General features: G+C 44.6%; 1 non-coding gene across 1 annotated transcript; it reads left to right on the forward strand.

Moving 5' to 3' along the window:
* Positions 1-23,850: 23,850 nt before the first annotated feature.
* On the forward strand, positions 23,851-23,957 carry LOC132020970 (U6 spliceosomal RNA). Its single transcript, XR_009405162.1, has one exon. It is a non-coding gene; the product is annotated as a U6 spliceosomal RNA (small nuclear RNA).
* Positions 23,958-27,228: the final 3,271 nt, after the last annotated feature.

The raw sequence follows: 27,228 nt of genomic DNA on the forward strand, positions 1-27,228 counted from the left end.
GGAGAGTATTTGCTGAAGAGAAGAGAAGAAATCTGAACAGAGACTGGTTTGCAGCCTAACAAGATGCCACCTGTCGAAACCAAGAAACAGCACTCCCCAGAGAAAACTGACAGAGCCATAAGGCAGCAAGGCTCATATTTTGAATTTCCAGAATTTCCAAAATCACCTTACACACACACACCCAGGTGACAAATCTATCGTCTGGAGAAACGAAAATTAACTGATGTAAAACCCAAGATAATGCAGGTGCTAGAACAAACAGACCAAGATTTTAAAATGGCTCTTAGAACTACCCTCAGTACAGGAGAGTATGTTCGCAGCAAGATAGGAGGAAAAAAAAAAAAAAAAAAGACCTCGATGTGACGCAGGAATCCATCAAACCCTAGAGAACTCGGGCAGTTACTCTCCGACACCGGCCACAGCAACTTCTTTTAAGACATGTCTCCAAAAGACTCAATCTCAAAAAACAGACTGAGGGTTGCTGGGGGGAGGGGGGGACCGACGAGGGGGGTGGGGTGATGGACGTTGGGGAGGGTGTGTGCTATGGTGAGTGCTGGGAACCGTGTAGACCTGACGATTCAGACCTGCACCCCTGAAGATAAAAATACATTATATGTTTATTTAACTAACTAACTAAATAAATAAATAAAACATGTCTCCAAAGGTAAAGGAAACAAAAGCGAAAATGAACTTTTGGGGGATGCCTGGGTGGCTCAGTGGTTTAAGCCGCTGCCTTCGGCTCAGGTTATGATCTCAGGGTCCTGGGATCGAGCCCTGCATCAGGTTCCTTGTTCATTGGGGACCCTGATTCTCTCCCTGCCTCTTCCTGCCACTCTGCCTGCTTGTGTGCTCTCTCTCTCTCTCTTTCTGTCTGACAAATATTTTTTTAAAAAAATAAACTTTTGGAACTTCATCAGGATAAAAAGCTTCTGCACAGCAAAGTACACAGTCCACAAAACAAAGAGGCAACCCACAGAATGGGAGAAGCTATTCAAATGACACTACAGACAAAGGGCTGATATCCAGGATCTATAAAGAACTCCTCAAACTCAACACATACAAAACAGACAATCATATCAAAAAATGGGCAGAAGATATGAACAGACACTTCTCCAATGAAGACATACAAATGGCTATCAGACACATGAAAATATGTTCATCATCACTAGCCCTCAGGGAGATTCAAATTAAAACCGCATTGAGATATCACCTTACACCAGTTAGAATGGCCAAAATTAGCAAGACAGGAAACAACATGTGTTGGAGAGGATGTGGAGAAAGGGGAACCCTCTTCCACTGTTGGTGGGAATGTGAGTTGGTGCAGCCTCTTTGGAGAACAGTGTGGAGATTCCTCAAGAAATTAAAAACAGAGCTTCCCTATGACCTTGCCATTGCACTCCTGGGTATTTACCCCAAAGATACAGATGTGGTGAAAAGAAGGGCCATCTGTACCCCAATGTTTATAGCAGCAATGGCCACAGTCACCAAACTGTGGAAAGAACCAAGATGCCCTTCAACGGACGAATGGATAAGGAAGACGTGGTCCATATACACGATGGAGTATGACGCCTCCATCAGAAAGGACGAATACCCAACTTTTGTAGCAACATGGACGGGACTGGAAGAGATGATGCTGAGTGAAATAAGTCAAGCAGAGAGAGTCAATTATCATATGGTTTCACTTATTTGTGGAGCATAACAAATAGCATGGAGGACAAGGGGAGATGAAGAGGAGAAGGGAGTTGGGGGAAACTGGAGCAGGAAACGAAACATGAAAGACTGTGACTCTGAGATACAAACTGAGGGCTTGGGAAAGGACGGGGGAGGGAGACGGGGGAACCAGGTGGTGGGTGCTAAGGAGGCGCGGACTGCGTGGGGCACTGGGTGTGGTGCCTAAACAGTGAATCTTGGAACACTGAAAAAATAAAATTAAATTTAAAAAAGACAATTTCTAGAACTGAAAATACCTAATGTCTGAAATAAAAACTTCAGTAGACAGACGTCACAGCCAAATGGAGGTGACAGAAGAAAGACTAAGTCACCCGCAAGATCAATAAACGGAAACAGCGTAGAAAACGGAGCATGAGATCGGATTAAGAAAATAAAAGACTGAAGCCCAAAGGACCTGGTATGTGGCCTCAGACGATCTTACTCCTGCATGACGGACCAGCGGCCAGAACGAGCATCTGAAGAAATGATGACTGGAATCTGCCATCTTATAAAGGACGTGAGTTTAGGTTCAAGATGCTCCGTAAACACGGAGACCGACAGAGCCAGAGACTGTGCTGAGACGCAGTCAAACGGCTGCGGCCAGAAAGGAACACCAAATCTCGCAATAACAAGAGAAATGGAACATGTTAAATATGGGAACCACAATTCGATTAGTGCTGACGTTTCATGGATACGAATGGGGCCAGGAAGATTGCCGACAGGAAAAAGCTGTCAACCCAGAGTTCTCTCTACTGAAAATATCTTTCAAGGCAAAACTGGGTCTATTTTTGCAAAGAGGCAGCTGGGAAATTCCAGTTTCCAGTTCCACTTCCAATTCGCCACTCTGTCCTAACAGCAAGTGAAAAGCTGAGCAGACTGAAAAATCAACGAGTCTTCTTGGATCCATCAAGGAAGGGGAGCAGGACGAAGCACTGCCCCCGAGATCGGACAGACGGACGTACGACACAGAAAATAACCCCTTATCAGAACAGAGACTCACACGCAGAAACTACCTCGGGAACCCACACCAGGCTAGGAAACCTGAACTTTGATTAAGCTCAGTGTGGACAACTCTGAGAGCTGAAAACTCCAGAGGGACCCAGTGATGGGTGGGGAGCAGCAGGGGGAGACACAATATTGTGTTTCTACTCCAGGAGCTTGACCAGGTTCTTACGGTAAAATCCAAGAAAAATCCCCTCATGCTTCCGGCAGGAACCCGAGTACTCTCTTCTGAGAAAGGTTTTTCCTCAGGAAACTAGCCGACCGGAGCCTAACCTGCCAGGGTTTTACAGAGCCTAAATGACCCGAAGAAGGGCACTAGCCAAGTGCCGCCGCTCTAGCCATCCTGAGAAGAAATCTGAGAAGCACTTGTGTAGGCCACTGTCCAGGGGCATGAGATCACTAAGACTGAGCTCTGATCATAGTACTGGGAACACTTTTGACCCCACCCTGCACCACAACACTACAGGTCGATTTAGAGCACTTCCTTTCACCCAGGACACACGTCCAGCTCTCGGTAAAACATTACACGGCGTATCAAACGACAAAAAAACCCAGAGGTAGGGCCAACATCAGAACCAGACATGGCAGCGGTGCTGGAACTATCAGGAAGAGAATTCAAAACAACTCTGATTAATGTGCTAAGCATTCTAATGCATAAAGTAGACAGCAGGCCCGAACAGATGGGCGATGTAAACAGAGAGATGGGAATCCTCAGAACCAAAAAAGAAATGTTAGAGATTTTTTTAAAAACTGTAATAGACATGAAAACTACATTGGATGGGCTTATTAATATATATTATGATACATATATCATGTAAACATTCTCAACAAAATGTTAGAAATTGGAATTTTAAAAATACACGAAAGAACATATACCATGACCATGTGAGGTTTACCCCGGGCATGCGAGGCCGGTTGACATCCAAAAATCTGACGATATAATCCATCACATAAACAGGCTAAAAAAGAAAACTCACATGAGCATATCACTAGGTGCAGAAAAAGAATTTGCAAAATCCAACACCTATTCATGATAAAAATTCTCAGTAAACTAAGAACCAAAGGGAACTTTCTCAACTTGATAAAGACTGTCTATAAAAAAAAATATCTGGAACAAACATCATACAATATGGTGATAAAAACCAAAGCTTTGGAGCCCCTGGGTGGTTCAGTGGGTTAAAGCCTCTGCCTTTGGCTCAGGTCATGGTCCCAGGGTCCTGGGATCGAGCCCCGCATCGGGCCCTCTGCTCTGTGGGGAACCTGCTTCCCCCTCTCTCTCTGCCTGCTGCTCTGCCTATTTGTCATCTCTGTCTGTCAAATAAATAAATAAAATCTTAAAAAAAAAAAATCAAAGCTTTTCCACTAAGACCAGAAACAAGGCAAGGAATTCTCCTCACCCTGTCCTGCTGGATATCCGAGCTCATGCAGTAAGGCAGGAAAATGAATAAAACACACACAGTTATAAAGTTGTCTTTGTTTACAGGTGACATGATCATCTATGTAGAAAATCTGAAAGAATCAACAACAACAACAACAAAACCCTGAAACTAATAAGGGTTGAGAGCAAGGTTGCAGGATACATGATTAATAAACAAAAGTCAATTGCCTTCCTGTAAGAGCAAGTGGAAATCGAAATTAAAACCACAACACCATTTACCTTAGCACTCCCCAAAATGAAATACTTAGACACAAGTCAAAGTACCTACAAGAGGAAAACTACACAAACTCTGATGAATGAAATTAAAGAAGAACTAATTAAATGGAGACGTATTCCATGCTCATGAACAGGAAATTGCAATATTGCCAAGATGTCAGTTTTTCTCAACTTGATCTATAGATTCAGTGCAGTACCAGTGAAAACACCAGGAGGCTATCTGTGGGTATCTACACACTAATTCTAAAGTTTGTATGGAGAGACAAAGATCCAGAATAGACAACACAATATTGAAGGAAAAGAACAAAGTTCTTCTAATGCAACCTGGCTTCGAGACTTACTATAAAGCTACGGTAACCACGAGAGTGGGTATTGATGAAAGACTACACAAACAGATCAGTGGAACAAAACAGAGAACCAGGAATAGGCCACATAAATGTATGTAAACATAGTCTATTTATACAGACACTATGTATAAGTATAGCCAACCCATCTTTGACAATGGAGCAAAGGCCTTTTCAACGAGTGATATTGGAAAAACTGGACATACACAAGCCAAAAACAATCTATACACAGATCTTACATTCTTCACTACAAATAACAACATGGATCCTAGACTTAAATGTAAAACGCAAACTATAAAATTCCTAGAAGCTAACATAGAAGAAAACCTATATGACTTTGGGTATGGTCTTGCCGTTTTAGACACGACACCAAAGACATGATCTATCAAGGAATATAACTGATAAACTGGACTTCACTAAAATTTAAAACTTCTGCACTGCAAAAGACAATAGCAAAAGAATTAGAAGACAATCCTAACCGGGAGAAAATATCTGCAAAAGATACATTTGATAGTGTATTATTATCAAAAATATATACAAAAAGAACTCTTAAAACTCAACAGCAAGAAAACAAATGACCCAATTGAAAATCAAAGACCTGAAGAAAAACCTCACCACAGAAGATACACAGACGACAAATAAGGGTATGAAAATGTGCTCCCGACCTTACATCATCAAGGAAATGGAAATTAAAACAGCAATGAGATACGATGACGCACCTGTGAGGGTAACCAAATTCTGTGCTACTTGACAACACGAAATGCTGGCAAGGATGCAGAGTAATAGAAACTCTCCTTCACTGGTGACGGTAATACAGCCACATTGTCGTTCGGCAGTTTCTTCTAACACTAAACCTACACCCTTTCCATACAACCCCGCAGTCATGCCCCTTTATGGTTAGCCGAAGGATACGAAAATAGATGTCCGCACAGAAACCTGTACCCAGATGTTAACTGCAGCTTTATTCGTAGTTGCCAAAACCTGGAACCAAGCAAGACGTCCTTTAATAGGGGAACGCGTAGATAGACTGTGGAGAATCCAGACGCTGACTATTTTTCGGGATTAGAAAACATGAGCTATTCAACTATGAAAGACACGGAGGAATCTTAAATGCATATTACTGAGTTAAAGAAGCGTATCTGAGAAGGTTACATACTGTATGATTGAATTATGTGACCTTCTGAGGGGCGCCTGGGTGGTTCAGTGGGTTGAGCCTCTGCCTTCGGCTCAGGTCGTGATCTCAGGGGTCTGGGATCGAGTCCCGCATCGGGCCCTCTGCTCAGCGGGGAGCCTGCTGCCCACCCCCCTCTGCCTGCCTCTCCATCTACTTGTGATTTCTGTCAAATAAATAAAATAATTTTTTTTTAAACCTAATACTTTTTAAAAAAAATTCTATGGCCTTCTGGAAAAGGCCAAACTATGAGGACAGTGAAAAGATCAGTGGGCGCCAGGAGTAGAAGTGGGGAGGGTAATTGTCCCAAGAGCAGAGGGTGTATAAGGCGGTGACACCACTGTATGATACGATGACAGACTTGTCATGCATTTGCCCGAACCCACTGGATTGGCAGCACCAAGAACGGGCCCCTCAGCTAGCTGCGGCCTCTGGAAGACTACGGGGCGTCCTGGTACCGGGTGCCCCGGGAACAAGCGCACCACGCGGCAACGGTGTTGGTCACGGTGGCATTTGTGCATGTGGGGACACGGAGTGCATAGAAACCCCTCCACCTCCCTCTCGGTGTTATTGTAAACCTAAAACTACCCTACAAAAAATAAAGTCTAAAAAAAAGGCTCAAGGCAAAATGCCTTCTCATATAACAGAACTGAATTTGCCGCCGGAAAACTAACACCGCCAGGGATGAGGAAGCCGGTTCTGCGCAGTAGGAGGAGGCGCTATCGGAGTCGGACTGTCAGAAGCGGATAAAGAGCGTGAGAAAGGGTAACTGTCTGGCTGAACACAAGACCTATTTTGCTTTATTTGCCTCTAATTTCTACATCCACAAGTGACTATTTCCAGCGGATACTGTAACGGCACCTTCGCGGTCCATCACGCACGCGGCTGAAACACACCCAACAGCCACGACGCTCGGGCGGGGCCTGGAAGCAGTGCGGGCTCGCGGCAAGGTTTCCACGTTTCATGGGATACATTAAAACACTGCGAGGGGCACCTGGTGGCTCAGTGGGTTGAGCCACTGCCTTCGGCTCAGGTCATGATCCCGGGACCTGGGATCGAGTCCCGCATCGGGCTCCTTCCTCGGCAGGGAGCCTGCTTCCTCCTCCGCCTCTGCCTGCCTCTCTGCCGACTTGTGCACGCTCACTCTCTCTCTCTGACAAACAAATAAATAGTCTTTAAAAAAAAATAGTGCGAGTCGTTGGGCCGTGAAAACTTGGGTTCCGGCTCTGCTGGAACACGCTGCACCTTGTCTGTCCCGCTGAAGGCGGCTGCTTAGCTCTACAGCAGCATCACGGCGCGGCAGCAGGTGGAGCAGAAGGGCCGGATGCCAAGACCCCAAACCAGCAGCGACTTCACCCCGTTCGCTTCCAGCGTCCCCCAGCCCGGGCTCGGCGAGGCCGACAGTCCAGAGGAGAGGGCAGACGGAGACGTCTCCAGAAGCTGTCCGACTCTGGCTTGCATAATGGAACAGGAGGGTTCTAGTGCTCAGAAATCTGTTTTTCATTTTCTCTACTTCCTCGCATCTCAGTCTCAGAATGGGTCTGAGTGGTAGCAGGGGCGACAGAAACAGCAAGAGCCGCCCCCAGGAGCTTAGCCGAACCAGCAGAAGCTTCCTCTGCCTTCTCCGTCCGGAGACGGTGTGACAGACAGAAGCAAACGTTGCTTTTCCTTATTCCTCTCTGAGTGATCAGCCCCGGACGCATGGTTCGGTGCATGAATGTACAGCAGAGGAAGGCAATTCAAGCCCTTTTTTTTTCTGGTGGAAGATTGAAATGGGGAGTTCTGGGAAGTTTACAAAGTGCCAGGGAAATTGTGGAGGAGGAGGATCTCAGGGAAGCCGACGCACGCAGCTGTGCGAGGACATCCGGACTCGCCTCCGAAGTGTGTGTGCAGTGACCTTACACACACATGTGTGCGATGACCTTACACACACATGCGATTTCCACAGGGTTCGACGAGCCCTAGAGCCCCACGACAGAATGTTCAAACTACCCAGGATGCAATCAAAACCGCTTGACGTAAGAAGAACCGGCGAAACCTCAAATTGCATGGAAACGACAATGCAGAGACCGTAATGCCAAGAGGACACAGACGCTGGAACCCCCTGGGACGCTGGAGTCGGCAATTATAAAAATGCTCCAAGACGCGAAGGTGAAATCTGTAAACAGGTGTTTGAATCAACACACGCACATGCGTGTTCATGGTAGAACTCTCCACAAGCGTCAGAAAAACCATCCAAATTTCTGTCAGTGAGGAAACGAGTAAACCAAGATGACATCGTCACACCGGGGGGCGCTGCTCAGCATCAGAAGGAATGCCGTCTCCATACTCGCCGCGACACGGATGAACCTTGGGAACATTATGCCAGGTGAGAGCGGTCAGACGAGAGGCCACACGCTGTGTGGTCTGCTGGTACAAAATGCCCAAAAGAAGCAAGTCCGCAGAGACAGAGCAGAAGCAGGTCCGCGGTTGGCAGGATGAAGCATGGGAAACGGCTGTCGATGGTGTGGAATCCGTGGTGTTGAGCTTTCTGAGGAACCTGCAAGGACCCTCCACGCTGGCCACCTCTCCTTGTATTTTCCGCAGCGGCGCCGGAGGGCTCTAACCTCTCCGCACCCTTGCTAACAAGCCCCACTGTCTTTCCGAGGCAGCCGCCTGCGTGGCCGTTGAGGGTGTGTCTCATGGTTTGGGTTTCGGTCTGCATTTTCCTGAGGTGGGACGGTTCCTCGTCTTTTCATGTGCTCGAGGGTCCATCTGCGTGTCTTCGGGGAAGAAATGTCTATTCAAATCCTTTGGCCATATTTAAAAAAAAAAAAAAAAAGAGGCCATGAAAGTGAATGCTCTTGAAACGAATGGAAACATGGAGAGCCACAGCAAAGAAATAGAAAATATAAATAAAAGTGGAAAATTTATTAATGAAGAATACAGCCACGGAAAAATTAAAAACTCGGTGGATGGAGCGCTGGGTGGCTCAGTCATTAAGCATCCGCCATCAGCCTCAGGTCATGAGCCCAGGGTCCTGGGACCGAGCCCCTCATCAGGCTCCTCACTCAGCAGGGAGCCTGCTTCTCCCTCTCCCCTGCCCCTCCCCCTATTTGGGTTCCCTCTCTCACTGTCTCTATGTCAACTAAATAAATAAAATCTTAAACAAAAATAAAACCCAGTGGACATTCTCAATAGTGGAATGGAAATGGGAAAGGAAAGAGTGAACTTGAACAAGCATTAATAGAAATTTTCCAACTTGAACAATACAAAGATTTAAAAAAAAAGATTGGTTTCAGGGACTGTAGGATAACAACAGACGGTCTAACAGTCATGCCACCAGAGTCCCAGAAGGACAGAAGAAAGAATATGGTGCCGAAAAGAATTACTTAAAGGATAATGGCTGGAATATTCCCACATATGACAAAACACATTAACCTCAGTGTCTTCAGTTTCAAGAAACTCAGTAAAACACAAGTATGATAAACCTAAAGAAATGCACACGCAAACACACTGTAATTACACAGATGGAAACTAATGATGAAGAAAAAACTTAGAAAGCAATGAGAGCACAACGACCAGCTATTTGAGGGGCACCAGGATTCACATGGCTGCAGATGTCCCATTGGAAACCACAGAGCTAGAAGGAAGTGACACACTTTTTTTTAAATTTATTTTTTATTTTCAGCATAACAGTATTCATTATTTTTGCACCACACCCAGTGCTCCATGCAATCCGTGCCCTCTCTAATACCCACCACCTGGTACCCCAACCTCCCACCCCCACCCCTTCAAAACCCTCACATTGTTTTTCAGAGTCCATAGTCTTTCATGGTTCACCTCCCCTTCCAATTTCCACCAACTCCCTTCTCCTCTCTAACTCCCCATGTCCTCCATGCTATTTGTTATGCTCCACAAATAAGTGAAACCATATGATAATTGACTCTCTCTGCTTGACTTATTTCACTCAGCATCATCTCTTCCAGTCCCATCCATGTTGCTACAAAAGTTGGGGATTCATCCTTTCTGATGGAGGCATCATACTCCATAGTGTATATGGACCACAGCTTCCTTATCCATTTGTCCATTGAAGGGCATCTTGATTCTTTCCACAGTTTGGCAACCGTGGCCATTGCTGGTATAAACTTTGGGGTACAGATGGCCCTTCTTTTCACTATACCTGTATCTTTGGGGTAAATACCCAGGAGTGCAATTGCAGGGTCATAGGGAAGTTCTATTTTAATTTCTTGAGGAATCTCCACACTGTTCTCCAAAGTGGCTGCACCAACTTGCATTCCCACCTACAGTGGAAGAGGGTTCCCCTTTCTCCACATCCTCTCCAACACATGTTGTTTCCTGTCTTGCTAATTTTGGCCATTCTAACTGGTGTAAGATGGTATCTCAATGTGGTTTTAATTTGAATCTCCCTGAGGGCTAGTGATGATGAACATTTTTTCATGTGTCTGATAGCCATTTGTATATCTTCACTGGAGAAGTGTCTGTTCATGTCTTCTACCCATTTTTTGTTATGATTGTCTGTTTTGTGTGTGTTGAGTTTGAGGAGTTCTTTATAGATCCTGGATACCAGCCTTTTGTCTGTACTGTCATTTGCAAATATCTTCTCCCATTCCGTGGGTTGCCTCTTTGTTTTCTTGACTGTTTCCTTTGCTGTGCAGAAATATGTCGGAAGTGACACACTTTTTAAGTGCTGGGAAGAAAGGGCTGATATATGGTCGACTCAGAACCATATATCCAGTGAAAGTAAAGACATTCTCTGATGAAGCAAAACAAGGAGAATCCCTTGCCAGCAGGGCAGCTGCAGAAGAAACGCTACAGGGGACTCTTCCGACACAGGGAACGGTACCAGGTAGAGCCTTAAAACACCTGCGTAAGGATCGACCACTTTTCCAGTTCTTGAATATGTTTGGCAGTGGAAAGCAGAAATCACAGCACTGATCGGCTTTCCAGCGTCAGCCGACGCCCGGTGTGTGACAAGGGCGACATGAAGGGGGACGTGAGGCCGCTGTGGCGGAGAGGCTTCTGTGTCCGGCTGGAAGCCGTGAAGTGGACTATGGAAACCCACATCCGCTCTGGTCCCTACAACACCCTGTTTGAGAAAACCATACCGAGAGATGGAGTAAAAACCAGAATAGATAAGTTAAATGTTTAAAATATTCAAATAACCAAAAATGAAGCAGAAAAGTGGAAACAGAGGAATAAAAACCAGAGGGAATAAGAAAACAAGTAATAAAATCATGGATCTCAGGGCGCCTGGATGGCTCAGCGGGTTAAGCCGCTGCCTTCGGCTCAGGTCATGATCTCAGGGTCCTGGGATCGAGTCCCGCATCGGGCTCTCTGCTCAGCAGGGAGCCTGCTTCCTCCTCTCTCTCTCTCTGCCTGCCTCTCTGCTTACTTGTACCGATCTCTCTCTGTCAAGTAAATAAATAAAATCTTCAACAAATAAATAAATAAAAATAAAATTCTGGATCTCAAAGCATATCAATAATTACATTCAGTATAAGCCATCTAAACTCACCAATTAAAAGACAGAGACTTTCAGAACATAGGAAAGGAGTTAAATTCATGCTGTAAACAAGGAATGAACTTCACATACAGTGATACAGACCAAGGTCAAAGGACGGCAAAATGCGCTATGAGAATTCTCATCACGGGGAGCCTTGACCGTGACGCCAGAGCGCGGTGCCGTGCGGAGCTCCAAGCTCTCGCCCCCGAACGAGACCTGAGAAACCAGCAGAAGTGGTAAGAGTCAGCGTTCTGAGAATGCCGGGAAACAGTAGGAGTTTTCCGCAAGCAAGTGAGCACCGTCTCGAGGAAGAGGCACGCGGGCTGGGAGGAAAGCGTTTGGGCAATTTCCCGGTCCCGGGGCCACTCCTGCCCGGCATGGCCGCGTCTTCCCCAAGCATCTCAGCAGGTGCAGCAGGTGCAGCAGGTGCAGCAGGTGCAGCAGGTGCAGCAGGTGCAGCGCCCACGCTCCCACCGTGGAGTCACTTCCCTGGTCCGGAGGGCGCAGCGCGGACCTTACGAACAAACTCCCACGGAGGCAGCCGTATGGGGTCCACCTGAAGGGGAGAACCGCGTGAAAGCGCCACAAGCCAAACCAACAGCCCTCGGGTTTCCGGAGCGAAGCTGCTGTGGAGGATACATAACTACCTGCCTGCGGCCTAAGCTGGGCCAGTTTTGAGGGACACCAGGACACGTGAAATCAACTGTATACGGGGACATCTGGGAAGCCAGACACATGCCCAAGCACAGTGCATGCTGGGAAAAAGCCCGCGAAGACCCTGAACTTCCAGCGGGGGTCACTCAGTGTGACCTGGCTAACAGCTGACAGAGGGTCCCGCAGGGCACCAGTTTGCAAAGGCGGGGAGAGGCCGTGCTCGCTCTCCTGCGTCTCTGCGCCTCGGCTCCCCTGTCCCGGCTGCTCTGCCTCTCCCTCTGCCTCGTAGTCTCTGTCACTCTTTTCTTTTTCTCTGTGTTGGTCTGTTTCTTGTCTTAATTCCCAGCATCCTAGAAAGTCTCATCAAGACACTAGCTGAACAGGGCGCGGACGATCAAAGCCCTCAGGGAGCACGTTGGCAGGGACCACAACCTCTCGGGTTCCGGGGTTCGGGGAAGGTGCGCGTCAGCCAGTGCGACAGTCAGCAGCCCAGCCACAGCCAGAGTCTGCTTTCCAGAGGGGCCGCCTCGTGCTGCTCAGACGCCACCTGCAGCAGCAGCAAGAGGCGTGCAAAGAAGCGGGAGAGCGTGGCCCGTCCGAAGGAACAAAATAACAGACAGAAATCACCTTGTGCAAGTCCAGACTTCGGACATAAGAGACAAAAACATTAAAATGACAGTTTTGTTTTTTTACACTCTCAGGGACCTGAAGAAAAACAGACAAAGTGCTACAGCAAATCAGGAAAATGATGTACAAACAGGACAAGAATATCACCAAAGATGTAGAAACAATGGAAACGGAATCAAAAAGACATTCCAGAGCAGAATACGACAAACAAATAAAAACTCACCAGAGAGTTTCAGCAGCAGGTTTGAGCAGGTAGAATAATCAGCAAACCTAAAATACGATAATGAAAAAATTATTGAGTCTGAAGAAGCAGAAAGAAAAATGATGGAAAAAAAAAAAAAGGAACGGTTTCCAAGGGACTTGGCGGAACAACGAACATATGGACATGTGTGCGTTCTGTGTGAATCAACCAACACGTCACGCAGAAGCCCCAGAAAGAGAGCTACAGAGCAGAGCAGGAAAAATATTGGAAGAAATAATGATTAAAAATATCCCAAATCCAGGGGCGCCTGGGTGGCTCAATGGGATAAGTCTGCCTTCAGTACAGGTCATGGTCCCAGGGTCCAGGGATCGAGCCCCACGTCAGGCTCCCTGGTCAGCGAGGAGCCTGCTTCTCCCTCTCCTTCTCCCCCTGCTGTGTCCCTTCTCTTGCTGTGTCTCTCGGTCAAATAAATAAAATCTCTTTTTAAAATGTGCCAAATTTGATTTGAACAAAAAACCTATAAACCTACAAATCCAGGACATTCAGTAAGCTCCGTCTAGTTGACCTCAGAGACCTACATGAGAGTCATTATAATTACACTGTGGAAAGACAAAGACAAAGAGAGACGTTGCCAGAGAGGAGTGACTCATCGTGTGTAAGGAATCCTCAGGAGATTAACGGCCAGTTTCTCACCAGAAACCTTGGCAGCCGAAAGACAGTGGGTTGACATATTTAAAGAGCTGAAAGAAACTGTCAACAGAGAATCCTATATCTGGCAAAAGTGTCTATTAAAAATGAAGAAGAAGAAATAAAACAGTCCCAGAAAAACAAAGTCCGAGGGAGTCGCCCACCACCGAATGGCCCTAGAGACGGCAGGACAGAAGACAGGTGAAGACGTGAAGACTTTCAGTGACGGTAAACACACGTACAAATGCAAAAGCGAGCGCATTGGATTCTGGTATCTATTTCTACTTTTTACTTCCTATCGAAGTTTTTAAAAATTGGTGCATCTATCTGATTGGGCACATCTGTATGAAGGGACTTCTTGTGACGACAGCATGACCAGGAGAGGGCAGAACTGTACAGGGCAGTTTTGTGCGCTTTTGAATATGAACTGGTAACAACTCAAAAAATGTTTGAAGTTTAGGATGTTAGACACAGTCTCTATGGTGACCAAAAAAAAATCTTTAAAAATACATACACAAAAGGAAACGGAATGACAATCAAATGGTTCACTATTTTTTTTTAAAAGATCAACTAAACACAAAAGAAAGCAGAAATACGGAACAGAAAAAGATGTAAGATACAAAGAAAAGAGCAAAAGGGTAGAAGATTTTTCTTATTAGCACTTTAAACTCTCTCATCAAAAGGCAGAGATTGGTAGAATGGATTAAAATTAAGAGGAAAAAAAAAACCCCATGATCCAACTATATGATGTTTACAAGAGGCTCACCTGAGATCCAAAGACACAAATTGATTGAAAGTGAAAGGATTGGAAAGATATGCCGTAGAACCAGTAGCCAAAAGGGGCCTGGGTGGGGATACTAACACCTGACAAAACAGACTTTAAATAAAAAACCACCGGGGCACCTGGCGGGCTCGGTTGGTGGAACCCATGGCTCTTGGTCTTGGGGTCATGAGTTTAAGCCCCATCATTACTTGATGAAGAAAAGTTAAAAAAATAAAAATGCTTCCATGTCAAAAGTTGTCTTAAATAAATTTTGAAATTGTTAAAAGAAATAAAGGCATTATATATTAATATATGCACCCAACAGAGATCCAAAATGTACAGAGCAAGCCCTGACAGGAGAGGGAGAGAAACAGTTATACGGTAAAATGCAATACTGGACAGACAGAGCAGACAGGCCACTAAGGAGCGAGGGCCCTTGAACGACACGCTAACTGCATGCAACAGACGCCCGCAGAGCACGCCATCCAGCCCAGGTGGAGGACACACGTTTCTCGAGTGCGCACAGAACGTGCTCTAAGATGAGGCATACATTAGGCCACAAAACAATTCTCCGTAAATAGAACAATCGAAACCATGCAAAGTATCTTTTCTGATGACAATAAAATGAAGCTAGAAAAGATAATGAAAGGAAAACTGGGAAATTCACAAATATGTGGTAAACAACACAGTCTCCACCAACCACTGGGCCAAAGAAGCCGAAGAGAAAATGAAGGAATACTTAGAGATAAAAACAACGCAACATACCAAAACTTAGAGGTGTAAGTTGTAAATGCCTAAATGCTAAAAGAAGACCCCAGAGAAATAACAAATCAAAACCACGGATAAAGGGTTAGTATCCAAAATATATATAAAGAACTTACACAACTCAACACCCAAAAAACCAAATAATCCAATTTTTAAAATGGGCCAAAGATATAAATAGACACTTTTCCAAAGAAGACACACAGGTGCCCAACAGACACATGAGAAGGTGTCCAGCATCGCTCGGCATCAGAGAGATGCAGACCACAGCCACCGTGAGATGCCACCCGCTCCGGCCAGGACGGCTAAAACCAACAACACGAGAAAGAACAGGTGTTGGAGAGGATGTGCAGAAAGGGGAGCCCTTTGCACCACTGGTGAGAGTGCGGACTGGGGCAGCCACTCTGGGAAACAGTGTGGGGCTTCCTCAAGAAGTTAAAAATAGAGCTGCCCTACAATCCAGCAATCACACCACTGGGCACTTACCCAAAGAATCTAAAAATAGTAATTTCAAGGGATACATGCACCCTGATGTTTACAGCAGTGTTATAAACAACAGCCAAGATATGGAAACAGCCCTAGTGTCCATTGGCTGACGAATGGATAAAAAAGATGTGGTGTAGGGGCGCCTGGGTGGCTCAATGGGTTAAAGCCTCTGCGCCCGGCTTGGGTCATGATCCTAGGGTCCTGGGATCGAGTCCCACATCAGGCTCTCTGCTCAGCAGGGAGCCTGCTTCCTCTCTCTCTCTGCCTGTCTCTCTGCCTACTTATGACCTCTGTCAAATAAATAAATAAAATCTTTAAAAAAAATTTTTCTTTAAGATGTGGGGTAAAAACACAATGGAATATTATTCAACCATAAAAAAGAAGAAAATCTTGCCATTTGTGGTAACACGGATGGAACTAGAGGGTATCATGCTAAGTGAAATAAGTCGGACTGAGACAGACAAATACCATAGGATCTCACTTATATGTGCGGTCTAAAAACTAAAACAAAACAGACTCATAAATACAGAGATCAAACTAGTGGCTTCCAGAGGGGAGAGCGGTGTTGGGAGGGACAGCATTGGTGAAGGGGACTAAAAGTTACAATCTCCCAGTTGCAAAATAAACGAGGCACAGGGATGAACAGCACAGCATAGGAAATAGTCACACGGCGATAGCCTTGTATGGTCACAGATGGTAACTACATTTTTTACACGGAGCATTGTGTAATGTACATAAATATCAAATCACTGGGTACACCTGAAACTAATATATGTCCGTTATACTTCAACTTAAAAATTAACCAATTAATAAATGAAGAAGAAGAATGATCTCACATCAATAACCTAACTTCACACTGTGAGGACCCAGAAAAGGAAAAGTAAACCCAAAGCTAGCAGAAGAAAGAAAATAATACAAATTAGGGAGGAGATAAGTAAACTGCAGAATAGAAAAACGATGAAATCAACAAAACAAAACAAGAAAGCTTCTTTTGGAGATGAACAAAGTTGACAAACCTTGGTTGAAAAAGACAAAAGACAGAAGGTGCAAAGCACTGACCTTCCCGAAGTGAAGAGGATCACCGGGAAATGATACACACACAGTCCTTTGCTAACAGACGCATTTGTGAAATGGACAGATTCCTAGAAACATAGAAATCCCCTAAACAGACTCAGTATGAGATGGAAAATCCTAGCCGACCGGTAACAGGTAGAGACTGAATCAGTGATCATGTCTCTTCCACCGAAGAGAAGTCCAGGACCAGACGGCTTCACTGGAAAATTCTATCCAACACTTAAAGAAAAATAGGCACCAATTCTTCTCAAACTCTTCCAGACAAGAAAGAAGGAGGGAACACTGCTAACTTCCTCAGTGAACAAGCATTAGGTTGACAGCAGAGCCGCATGAGGACAACAGAAGAGAGGAACCGGAGACCAATAACCCTTATGAATACTGATTCTAAAAATCCTCACTAAAATAGTAGCAAACCAAATCCAAGGATTACACACCTTCCCAAGCAGGATTTATTCCAAAAATGCAAGTGTGGTTCACCGCAAGCGAATCAGTGACTATAAAACACCCATCACTAGAACAAAGGGAATTAGGCAAGTGAGCACCTAAATTAATGCAACAAGGCATTTGAAAAACCCAACACTCTTTTATGATAAAAAGTTTCAGAAAACTAGGGATAGAAGGCATCTTTCTCAACATAATAAACATCGTTCACGAGAAACCTGTGCTAATATTATACCCAGCGGCGAAAGATCAGAAACTTCACCCCTGAGATTAACAAGACGGAGACGCTCACTTCCAGTCCTGCTATCCAGCCTCGTGCTGGAAGGTCTAGCAGAAGCAGCTGGAACAGGAGAGGAAACAAAGACATCCCAACTCAAAAGGAAGAAATTAAATCCTCCTTATCTGCAGATGGCATAATGCTATGGACAGAAAATCCTAGAGAAGCCACAAGGGAGCGCCTAAAATTAATAAAGGGATTCAGTAAAGCTGCAGGTTGTAAGACCAACATGCACGAACCAGCAGCAATTCCGCACACGCGCGAGGAGCAAGCTGAAGGTGAAGTTAGGGAGGTCCCGGCACCGCAGTAGCGTCTGCAGAATGAAATAGCCAGCCGTAAACCCAGCCAGGACCCAGGCTGGGCGCTGGAAACTGCCACGCACCGCTGAAATGAAGAGAAAGACATTCCTTGTTGCTAAGAAGGAAGACACAATATTGCTGTTACATCAGCATCACTCGAAGCCGTCTACAGAGTCAGTGTACTCCCAGCTAAAATTCCAACAGTCTTTTTTGTAGAAATGAAGAAGGTGATCCTCACACTGATCTGGTTCTTCAACAGACCCTAAAAGGCCAAAACAACCTTGAAAAAGAACAGAGTTAGAGGACTCTTGATTTCAGAAGTCCTCACAACGAGTGCGGTGTTGCATAAGACAATGCACTTGTCTTACTTGGAGTGCAGGGCAAAGGGAGCAGAACCGAGTCCAGGTGGAGACCTACATACGCATCTACCGCCGACCGACCTCTGGCAAGGGACCCACGTCTGCCCAGTGCGGAAGGAGAAGTGCCCTCAACGGACGGGGCTGGGACGACCGGATCTCCACGCTGAATGGGATGAATTGGGTCCCTACCTCACACCAGACAGAAATGCTTACTGAGATGGATCGTGACTATGGGAACTAAAACTAATAGAAACACAGTGCAGTAGATCGGCATGGCCTTGAATTGGATGGTGGATCCTCAGATATGGCCACAAAAGAACGATCAGCAAGAGAGCTCAGAGACACAAGGTCCTGCATCAAAATTAAAACTTTCCATGTGTCAGAGGACCCTGGGAAATAAAAACACAACATATAGAATGGGAGAAAATGTTTGCAAATCATGTATCTGAGGAAGGTGTAACATCCAAAATATATAAATAACTCCTACAACTCAACACCAGAAAGACCAAGAACTCAACTGAAATATGGGCCACGGACAAGCATGAACGTGTCTCCAAAATAGGCGCCAAAGGCTAAGAAGCAGGTGAGAAGCAGCTCGGCCTCCTGAGCCACCAGGTAAGCGCAGAACGACAGCGGGGCGACACACAGCGTCCCACCGAGCAGGACGCCCGGAATGCAGACGGCGAGCGAGCACTGGTGGGCGAGCATGTGGGAAAGCGGGAACAAACCCTCCAAACCTGGTGGGTGTGGAGCAAACACTCATTCCGTCCACGGCGGGACGCCTGCAGAGGCCCTCGTGCGCACAGAAGGCTCCAGGGGCCAGTGTCGGGCCCAGCTGCGGGGCTGTCCGAGACGGCGTCGTCACGCGTGTGCTGCCGGGCTGGGGACCCCGGAACACTCGGCTCGGCCAGCACTCGGGGACGAGGGGACAGCCTCTCCCCACACGGTCTCAGAACGCGAACTCGAGCACGCGGCCCCCTGCGCTCCTGCAGCCAGTCAGCAAGGTTTGCTGCAGGGCCCGTGGCGGTTCTTGACAGTGACATCGCCAGACCCACACAGCTTTTCTGAGACGTGTGCCCAGAAGGAGCTTGGCGTTAATTCCACTGCACCCAAGTGCTTAAACTGGGCTGCATCCGGGCTCCCACGCGCCGCACGGATCCCGGGAGACGTGGAGTCATCCGTGAACATGGGCTCCCTCATCACTTACCAACACAGAGGCCAAACCCTAAACAAAACTTTAGCAACAGAACTGAGCACCACAGGAGGAAAGTACTGTCTGACAGGCAACTTGGACTTACGCTGACCGCATGATGTGGTTTCACACAGAAAATCAATTAATGCAATTTAGCACCTTTGTAAGCTACCTGAGAGAACTCGCACAGGACTCTCAGTAAATGATAAAACTCAACACCCATTTATGAGAAAGTCTGCCAGCAACCTTGGAAGGGGTGGGAGCTTCCTCTATGTGACTAGGAGTATAAATAGAAATTTGTCACGTGTGCTCCTAAGAATTGAATCTGAGTTGCCGACGTGCGGCAGTCAAGCTTGACCCGAGACGTGCACACAAAGGTCCTGAAGCTTTCTCGTAACTGAAAGTCTACGAAGCTCCTTTCAGACAAGTGAGGAGACAGAAAATGCCCTTTCCCCAGACAAGCAAGCGTGTGCGTGGCTTCAGGACTGCTGAACCCCACAAGAGATTATTCGAAAGTGAGTGTCTGAATTCTAGAGGACACAGAAAGGAGCTCCTGAGATATAACCTCTCCCAGGAACTAGCGCAAGATCTGGAGCAGCTCTAAATGTCAACATGAGGGCACCTGGGTGCTCAGTCAGTGAGGAGTCTGCCTTCGGCTCAGGTCATGATCTCAGGGTCCTGGGGTCCAGTCCCGCATCGGGCTCTCTGCTCAGCCGGGAGCCTGCTTCCCCCTCTCTGTCCCTCTGCCGACTTATGCTCGCTCTCTCTAAATTAAATCTTTAAAAAAGAAAAGGACCTTGACCTGACTTGGATCAAGTTTTACATTCTCTTACAGATTCAATGCAATCTATCAAAACCGCAATGACAGTTTTTGCAGAAACAGAAAAACCCATCCTAAAATTTATATGGAATGTCAAGGGACCCCAAGCAGCCAAAACAATCCAGAAGAAGAAGAACAAAGCTGAAGGGCTCCAACTTGCTGATCTCAAAACTTACTACAAACTGAAGTTATTAAAACAGACCAACAGGCAGAATAAAACAGCGGAATGGAGAGCCCAGAAATAAATCCTCACATCCATAGTCAAGTGATTGTCAACACGGGCGCCAAGACCAATAAATCGGGAAAAACAGTCTTTTCAACAAATGGGGTTAGGGAAAGGGGCCGTCCACAAACAAAAGAAGTAACATAACTGTAACATGTGCCATATGCAAAACTTAACCCAAAACGGATCAAAGACCTAAATGCAAGAGTTAAAACTGTAAAACTCTTAGAAGAAAATACAGGGGAAATGTTCATGAATTTGGCTTTGGCAGTCATTTCTTGGCATCTGACACCAAGAGCACAAGCAGCAAAATTAAAAATAGATGAACAGGGTTGCATCAAAATTTAAGACTTCTGTGCATCAAAATACACAATCAGCAGAGTGAAAAGGCAACCTATGGACTGGAAGAAAATAGTTGGAAATTATACATCTGATAAGGAGTTACCATCCAGAATATATAAAGAGCTACTACAACCAAAAACAACCCACTAAAAGACAGGCAAAGACTTGAAGAGATGTTTCTCCAAAGAAAACACACAAACGACCACTAAACCCATGAAAATACTGTGTCACTAGTTATTGGGTGGATGCAAGTCAAAGCCACAACGAGATACCCCCTCACACTCAGTAGGACGGTGACTGCCATAAAGCCAGAGAACAGCCCGTATCAGCAAAACTCCCGGTGTGTCGTTGATGGGAATGTAAAATAGTGCAGGTGCTTTGGAGAACAGTATGATGATTCCTCACAAAAATAAAAAATTTAGAATTAGCTCATGATCCAGTAATTCCATTTCTTGGCATGTATCCAGAGGAAATGAAAGCAGAGACTCGCCCCCATATCTGTGCCCCCTGCACCGTGTTGATAGCACGTTTACAGCTGCTGAACAGTGGAGCGACCCCGGTGTCCCTCAGTGGACGGGTGGGTACGGACAATGTGGGGTGACATATAAAATGAAATCTCATCCAGCCTGAAGAAGCAAGGAAATTCGGGCCCATGTTGAACGTGGATGGACCCTGAATGAAATGAAGTCAGTCGGTCAGGAAAGGACAGATACCCCATGGTTTCGCTCAGTGAACTTGCTAGAGTCGTCAAATTCAGAACAGAATGCAGACGCCCGGCGCCAGGGCCCGAGGGCAGAGGAGAGTGGAAAGTCATTGCTCAATAGGGACAGTTCCAGCTTTGCAAAACGACCAGAGTTCGAGAGGCAGACGGTGGGGACAGACAGCATGAATGTATTTAAGGTCAGTAAGTTGTAGTTAAAGATAGTTAAGGCCGTGAATGTCTACATGATGTGTATTTCACTGCAGCAGAGAGGCGCCTGGGTGGTTCGGTCGGTTAAGCATTTACTCTTGGTCTCAGCTTGGGTCATGATCTCAAGGTTGTGGGATCGAGCCCCGCATCAGGCTCCCACTCAGGGGGGTCTGCCTGAGATTCCCTCGCCCTCCCCCCTGCTTGTGTGCTCTCCTTCTCTCTCTGAAATGGATAAATCTTTAACACAAAATAGAAAACAGAGATTTACATTCTTGGTATCTCCAAATGTCTTAGAAATATCCACAGCCTTTGTTCTTGGTTTCTTCGAGTCGATAGCCCTCACCTTCCCAAGGTTCTTGCTAATAAACGTTCATAACGAGTCCCCCGTTGCTGCCATATGTTTGAATCCTTTGAGCCATGCTTAATCTAAGTACGTGGGACTCACTGAATATGTGACTTGTTGAATCAAAGAATATGGCGTTTGCAATTTTTTTCCCATGGTATCCCTGAACACTCAGCAAGCTTCAGAACTTCTTCATCCGTTCATCTGTTGATGGACATCTAGGTTCTTTCCATAGTTTGGCTATTGTGGACATTGCTGCTATAAACATTCGGGTGCACGTGCCCCTTCAGATCACTACGTTTGTATCTTTAGGGTAAATACCCAGTAGTGCAATTGCTGGGTCATAGGGCAGTTCTATTTTCAACATTTTGAGGAACCTCCATGCTGTTTTCCAGAGTGGCTGCACCAGCTTGCATTCCCACCAACAGTGTAGGAGGGTTCCCCTTTCTCCGCATCCTCGCCAGCATCTGTCATTTCCTGACTTGTTGATTTTAGCCATTCTGACTGGTGTGAGGTGGGATCTCATTGTGGTTTTGATTTGTATTTCCCTGATGCTGTGTGATGTGGAGCACTTTTTCATGTGTCTGTTGGCCATCTGGATGTCTTCTTTGCAGAAATGTCTGTTCATGCCCTCTGCCCATTTCTTGATTGGATTATTTGTTCTGTGGGTGTTGAGTTTGGTAATTCTTTATAGATTTTGGATACTAGCCCTTTATCTGATATGTCATTTGCGAATAATCTTCTCCCAGTCTGTCAGTTGTCTTTTGATTTTGTTAACTGTTTCCTTTGCTGTGCAAAAGCTTTTGATCTTGAGGAAGTCCCATTTTTGCTCTTGCTTCCCTTGCCTTTGGCGATGTTCCTAGGAAGAAGTTGCTGCCGCTGAGGTTGAACAGGTTGCTGCCTGTGTTCTCCTCAAGGATTTTGATGGACTCTTGTCTCACATTGAGGTATATCATCCATTTTGAGTCTATTTCTGTGGTGTAAGGAAATGGTCCAGTTTCATTCTTCTGTATGTGGCTGTCCAATTTTCCCAGCACCATTTGTTGAAGAGACTGCCTTTTTTCCATTGGACATTTTTTCCCACTTTGTCAAAGATTAGTTGACCATAGAGTTGAAGGTCTATTTCTGGGATCTCTATTCTGTTCTGTTTATCTATGTGTCTGTTTTTGTGCCAGTACCATGCTGTCTTGAGGATCACAGCTTTGTAATAGAGCTTGAAGTCCAGATTGTGATGCCACCAGCTTTGGTTTTCTTTTTCAACCTTTTTCTGGCTATTTGGGGTCTTTTGTGGTTCCATACACATTATAGGATTATTTTTTCCATTTCTTTGAAAGCAAGTTGATGGTATTTTGATAGGGATTGCTCCAAATGTGTAGATTGCGCTAAGTAGCATAGACATTTTCATGATATTTGTTCTTCCAATCCATTAGCATTAAATGTTTTTCCATTTCTTTGTGTTCTCCTCAATTTCTTTCTAGAGTATTCTATAGTTTTCTGAGTACAGATTCTTTGCCTCTTTGGTTAGATTCATTCCTAGGTATCTTACATTAAAATGGGGTCAATTCCTTAATTTCTCTTTCTTCTATCTCCGTGTTAGTGTATAGAAATCCAACAGATTTCTGTGCATTGATTTTATATCCTACCACATTACTGAATTCCTATATGAGTTCTAGCCATTTTGGGGTAGAGTCTTTTGGGTTTTCTACACAAAATATCATATTGTATGTAAAGAGTGAGAGTTTGACTTCTTCCTTGCCAAATTTGAATGCCTTTTATTTCTTTTTGTTTTGCTATTGCGAGGCCAGGACTTTAGTACTATGTTGAATAACAAGGGTGATAGTGACAGCCCTGCCACGTTCCTGACCTTAGGGGAAAAACTCTCAGTTTCTCCCCATTGAGAATTATATTTGCTGTGGGTTTTTCATAAACAGCTCTTATGATACTGAAGGATGTACCCTCTATCCCTACACGGTGAAGAGTTTTGATCAAGAAGGGATGCTGTGTGCTCGCTTCGGCAGCACATATACTAAAATTGGAACCATACAGAGAAGATTAGCATGGCCCCTGCGCAAGGATGACACGCAAATTCGTGAAGCGTTCCATATTAAAAAAAAAAAAAAAGGGATGCTGTACTTTGTCAAATGCTTTTTCAGCATCTATTGAGAGTATCATATGGTTCTGGTTCTTTCTTTTATTAATGTGTTTTAGCACACTGATTTATTTGCAGATGTTGAACCAACCTTGCAGCCCTGGGATAAAATACCACTTGGTCGTGGTGAATAATCCTTTTAATGTACTGTTGGATCCTATTGGTTAGTGTTTTGGTGAGAATTTTACCTCCATGTTCATCAGGGATATTAGTCTATAATTCTTCTTTTTGATGGGGTCATTGTCTGGTTTTGCGATCAAGGTGATGCTGGCCTCATAAAATGAGTTTGGAAATTTTCCTTCCATTTCTGTTTTTTGGAACAGTTTCAGAATAGGTATTAATTCTTCTTTAAATGTTTAGTAAATTCCCCTGGGAAGCCATCAGGCTCTGGACTCTTGTTTATTGGGAGCTTTTTTATGACTGCTTCAATCTCCTTACTGGTTATGGGTTTGCTCAGGTTTTCTATTTCTTCCTGGTTCAGTTTTGGTAGTTTATACCGCTCTAGGAATGCATCCCTTTCTTCCAGATTGTCTAATTTGCTGGTGTACAGTTGCTCATAATATGTTCTTTTAATTGTTTGTATTTCTTTGGTGTTGGTTGTGATCTCTTCTCTTTCATTCATGATTTTACTTATTTGGGTCCTTTTTTTAATTTTTGGTAAGTTTGGCTAGGGATTTATCAACCTTATTAATTCTTTCAAAGAACCAGCTCCTAGTTTCGTTGATTTGTTCTACTGTTTTTTTTTGGGGGGGGGGGGTTGTTTGTTTGTTTGTTTCTATTTCATTGATTTCTGGTCTGATTTATTACTCTTCTCCCGCAGGGTTTAGGCTTTCTCTGCTGTTCTTTCTCCAGCTCCTTTAGGTGTAGGGTTAGGCTGTGTTCTTTCTTGTTTCTTGAGAAAGTCTTGTATCACTATATACTTTCCTCTCAGGACCACCTTTGCTGTGTCCCACAGATTTTGAACCGTTGTGTCTTCATTTTCCTTTGTTCCCATGAACTTTTTCATTTCCTGGTTGACCCATTCAGTCTTTAGAAGGATGCTCTTTAGCCTCCATGTTTTTGGGTTCTTTCCAACTTTCCTCTTGTGGTTGAGTTCTAGCTTCTCAGCACTGTGGTCTGAAAATATGCAGGGAATGATCCCAACCTTTTGGTACCAGTTGAGATCTGACTTGTGACCCAGGATGTGATCTATTCTAGAAACGTTCCGTGTGCACTAGAGAAGAATGTGTATTCTGTTGCTTTGGGATGGAATGTTCTGAATAGATCTGTGATGTCCATCTGGTCCAGTGTGTCATTTAAAGCCTTTATTTCCTTGTTGATCTTTTGCTTGGATGATTGTCCATTTCAGTGAGAGGGTGTTAAAGTCCCCTACTATTATTGTATTATTGTCAATATGTTTCTTTGATTTTGTTACCAATTGGCTTCTATTGTTGGCTGCTCCCATGTTAGGGATATAGATATTTAAAGTTGTTAGCTCTTCTTGTTGGACAGACCTTTTAAGTATGATATAGTGTCCTCCCTTATCTATTATAGTCTTTGGTTTAAAATCTAATTTGTCTGATATAAGAATTGCCACCCTTGCTTTCTTTTGATGTCCATTAGCATGATAAATAGTTTTCCACCCTCTCACTTTGAGTCTGGAGGTGTATTTGGGTCTAAAATGAGTCTCTTGCCGACAGCATATCAATCAATCTTTTTTTTTTTTTTAAATCCATTCTGATACCCTGTATTTTTTGATTGGGGCATTTAGCCCATTTACATCCTTGAAAGACAAGAATTTAGTGCCATTGTTTTGCCTGTAAGGGGACTATTACTGTATATTGTCTCTCTTCCTTTCTGGTCTATGTTACTTTTAGACTCTCTCTTTACTTAGAAGACCCCTTTTAATATTTCCTGTAGAGCTGATTTGGTGTTTGCAAATTCTTTAAGCTTTTGTTTGTCCTGGAAGCTTTTTATCTCTCCTCCTATTTTTGGTGACAGCCTAGCTGGATATAGTATTCTTGGCTGCATATTTTTTTTGTTTAGTGCTCTGAAAATATCATGCTGGTCCTTTCTGGCCTGCCAGATCTCTGTGGATATGTCTGTGGCCAATCTAATATTTCTACCATAGTAAGTTATCAACCTCTTGTCCTGACCTGCTTTCAGAACTTTCTCTTTGTCTCTGAGACTTGTAAGCTTCACCTTTAGATGACAGGGTGTGGACCTATTCTTATTCATTTTGAGGGGGGTTCTCTGTGCCTCCTGGATTTTGATGCCTGTTTCCTTCCCCCAGTTAGGGAACTACTCCACTATAATTTGTTCCAATATACCTTCTGCCCGCCTTTCTCTTCTTCTTCTGGGATCCCAATTATTCTAATATTGTTTCGTCTTATGGTATCACTTCTCTCTCGAATTCTCCCCTCGTGGTCCAGTAGCTGTTTGTCCCTCTTTTGTTCAGCTTCTTTATTCTCCATCATTTGGTCTTCTATATCACTAATTCTCTCTTCTGCCTCATTTATCCTAGCAGTAAGAGCCTCCATTTTCGACGGGACCTCATTAATAGCTTTTTTTATTTCAAGTTTGTTAGATTTTATTTCTCCAAAAAGGGATTCTCTAGTATCGTCTGTTTTTTTCAAGCCCAGCTAGTGTCTATATAATCGTCATTCTGATCTCTAGTTCTGACATCTTACTAACGTCTGTATTGATTAGGTTCCTGGCAGTAAGTACTGTCTCTTGTTTTTGGCTTTGGGGTTTTTTTTTGTTTTTTTGTTTGTTTGTTTGTTTGTTTGAGGTGAGTTTTTCTGTCTTGTCATTTTTTCCATAGAATAGATGAACAAGAGAACAAAATGCTAAAAGGGCAACAATAACACCAGAAAATTATATGCTAAAAAAATAAGAGGAGACCCAAAACCAGGGGAGAAAGAAAGGGGAAAAAAAGAATATGATCAGGCTGGTGCATAGAACAGAGCCACACACTAGATTTTGGGTGTATTTTGGTCTGTTAGAAGAAACTGCCTCCCAAAATTTTAAAGAGAAAAACTTATATAAATAAACTTATATAAATACGAAAATAAGGGTAAATATGATGAAGGGATGGAATATGTAAAGATTAAAAGTTTTTAAAGATTTTATTTATTTATTTGACAGACAGAGATCACAAGTAGGCAGAGAGGCAGGCAGAGAGAGAGGGGGAAGCAGGCTCCCCGCTGAGCAGAGAGCCCGATGCGGGACTCGATCCCAGGGTCCCGGGAT

The sequence above is a fragment of the Mustela nigripes genome, chromosome 6 (assembly GCF_022355385.1).
Source record: "Mustela nigripes isolate SB6536 chromosome 6, MUSNIG.SB6536, whole genome shotgun sequence".
In the NCBI taxonomy this organism is placed as follows: Eukaryota; Metazoa; Chordata; class Mammalia; order Carnivora; family Mustelidae; genus Mustela; species Mustela nigripes.